We start from the raw sequence: 3,431 nt of genomic DNA, 5'->3' as shown, positions 1-3,431 counted from the left end.
TGCTGCGGAACTCTGCAGGGTGCACTGCATAGCAAAATCCCATTGAAGAGATTGGGAGGCTGCTGCACCAGAAATGCTTTAGTGTGAAAACAAACAAACCTCTACTTATCAGTTTATTCCATACTGCATCCAGCACCTCTACACTGATCATCCCTGCCAGCCTAGTTGACATGTTTTACAATGTCAACAAAACAGCCGATCTCAGCAAAAGAGGACATGAAACCCTGAGGCTATGTTCACATGCCAGAATTTCTGTGTGGAAGTCTACATTTGAATTCAATGGGATTCTGCTGCGCTGTGCACATAGCAGGATTTTCACGCCAGAAATTCTAATTCCGGTGTCCTCAGAAGGAATGGACATGTCTATTCTTTCTGCGGACTCCGCATGGAATACATTGCTGTCTATGGGACGGCACATTTCCAGTGGTCCTAGGGCCGGCATGTTATGCCTGCGCTCTGCATTCAGGGGCAATGTCCACACAGATTTTCTGTACGGACATTGCCTTGTGAACATAGCCTGAGATTTTGGATTGGCTGCAATAGTGACATGAGTATACAGGCACTTTATCTCTGCAGCCAAGTAAACAAAGCTGACAAGGAAGACCACAGCAGTGGCGCTAGACAGCGGGGATTAATCAGGTATTAATTGGGACAGGAATAAAACTGGATAAAGAACAGCACGGAATGGACGGAAGTGACCACCACCAAATCAACTATGAACCATCTGCAGAATAATCTCACACTAAAGATTGTAGGGAGATGACTAAATACCTCAAGGACCATGAGGTCATAAAGTATGGTGGTTAACCAAAAAGTAGCCAGATGGGTGACTTCTTGGAAAATAATCTGCATGTCAGGAAAAATACTACAACCAGTACCAAATCCAATCCATGCTGAAGAAAGATCTTGAGAAAAAAATGGAGTTAGGAGTCATGTAATGGAAGAAGAACTTCTAGTCCTGTAGAAAATATCAGATGGAGAAAGATCGCTGGTCTTCAACATGGTAGCTGGTGGTGGGCTTAACCCTTGGTAAAATGGATGTCCTTGGGAGACAGATGCCAGGAAATGTCATTTAAAAAGTGATAACGTGAGCAAGCCATGCCCGATAAGGCTAGCCAGAACTAACTACAAGAGTGATCAATAGAACAAGGTGGAGGATGAGTATATATTCACCTTAGACCAGAAGTCTTCAGCATGAAAAACTTGCTATGAGTAGGCTGCCAGCAGAGAGTGGGCCACGGATAGAGTCAGAATGTGGGTCTTAGTCCACAATAGGATCCTGGTTAACATTGGGAACTTCAGGCCCCCTAACGGTTAACCCCTTCCCGACCTATGACATACCTGTACGTCATGAGTGGGAAGGTGTTCCCGACCCATGACGTACCAGGTACGTCATGAACATTTTTGCCGCTACTCACGGCATCCCGCAGCGCCCGGTAAGATGGTGGCTATCACTGATAGCCAGCCATCTTACCATGTGGCCACTGGGGGTTTCATCCCCCCCCCCCCCCCCCCCCAGCGATCGCTGCTATCAGCTAGTCAAATCTGACTAGCTGATAGCAGCGCGGTGTGTGAGTCCTGATCACGGGGATCGGGACACACACCACTCTGCTAAGTGTCCCTTACTCGTCCCCCGGCATCACTTACCCGGCCATGGGGTGTCCCGAGCGGTCCCGGCGCGAGCGGCGTCCTCCAGGCGGTCCCGGCGGCGCTGCGTCCCGGAGGTGAGTTTCCGGCAGCAGTGCGGCATCTTCATTGGCAGCAGTGAGATCGCCATAAAGTGATCTCACCGCTGCCTCTGGGAGTTTCAAAACTGCAACTCCCAGCATGCCCAGACAGCCGTTGGCTTTCTGTGCATGCTGGGAGTTGCAGTTTTGCAACATCTGGAGGTCCACAGTTTGGAGACCACTGTATAATGGTCTCCAATCTTTGCTCTTCCAGATGTTGCAAAACTACAAATCTCAGCATGCTCAGTCTGTCCAGGCATGCTGGGAGTTGTAGTTCTCTAACATCTGGAAGAGCACAGATTGGAGACCATTATACAGTGGTCTCCAAACTGTGGACCTCCAGATCTTGCAAAACTACAACTCCCAGCATACCAGACTGCCCAAGCATGCTGGAAGTTGTAGTTCGGCAACATCTGATCCTTCAGATATTGCCGAACTACAACTTCCAGCATGCCTGGGCAGTCTGGGCATGCTGGGAGTTCTAGTTTTGCAACAACTGGAGGCACACTAGTTGGGAAACATTGTCCGTTTCCTACCTCAGTGCCTCCAGCTGTTGCAATTGTTGCAAAACTATAACTCCCACCATGCACTGACAGACCATGCATGCTGGGAGTTGTAATTTTGCAACAGCTGGAGGCACACTGGTTTGGAAACACTAAGTTTGGTTGCAAAACACTTGAAAGTTTATTACTTAACTTAGTGTTTCCAAACCAGTGTGCCTCCAGCTTTTGCAAAACTACAACTCCCAGCATGCACGGACAGCCAAAGGGCATGCTGGGAGTTGTAGTTTCGCTACAGCTGGATGTTTGCCCCCTCCCCCCAATGTGAATGTATAGGGTACACTCACATGGGCGGAGGTTTACAGTGAGTGCTGCAAGTTTGAGATGGCGCAAATTTTGCGCTGCAGCTCAAACTCCCAGCGGCAAACTTGCTGTGAACCTCTGCCCATGTGACTGTACCCTAAAAACACTACACTAACACTAACCTAAAATAAAAAGTAAAAAACACTACATATACACATACCCCTTCACAGCCCCCCTCCCCCCCAAAAAAAGAAAAACATCTGGTACGCTACTGTTTCCAAAACGGAGCCTCCAGTTCCCTGTTTGGGAATCATTGGCATAGAATACCCCTATGCAAATCCCAAATCCCTCAAATGCTCATGGCGCTCTCTCACTTTGGAGCCCTGTCGTATTTCAGGGCAACAGTTTTGGGACACATATGGGGTATCTCCGTACTCGGGAGAAATTGCCTTACAAATTTTTTTTTTCTTCTTTAACCCCTAATGAAAAGGTGAAGTTGGGGTCTACACCAGCATGTTAGTGTATAAAAATTCAATTTTTTACACTGACATGCTGGTGTTGCCCTATACTTTTCATTTTCACAAGAGGTAAAAGGGAAAAAAGACCCTCAAAATTTGTAATGCAATTTCTCCCGACTACGGAGATACCCCATATGTGGGCGCAAAGTGCTCTGGAGGCGCACAATAAGGCCCAGAAGGGAGAGTGCACCATGTACATTTGAGGTGATTTGCACAGGGGTGGCTGATTGTTACAGCAGTTCTGACATAAACGCAAAACAATAAATATCCATATGTGACCCCATTTTGGAAACTACACCCCTCATGGAATGTAATAAGGGGTGCAGTGAGCATTTACACCACACTGGTGTATGACAGATTTTTGGAACAGTGGTCTGTGAAAA

The sequence above is a fragment of the Hyla sarda genome, chromosome 3 (genome assembly GCF_029499605.1).
Source record: "Hyla sarda isolate aHylSar1 chromosome 3, aHylSar1.hap1, whole genome shotgun sequence".
Classification (NCBI taxonomy): Eukaryota; Metazoa; Chordata; class Amphibia; order Anura; family Hylidae; genus Hyla; species Hyla sarda.
Note: the sequence above shows the minus strand (reverse complement) of the source record.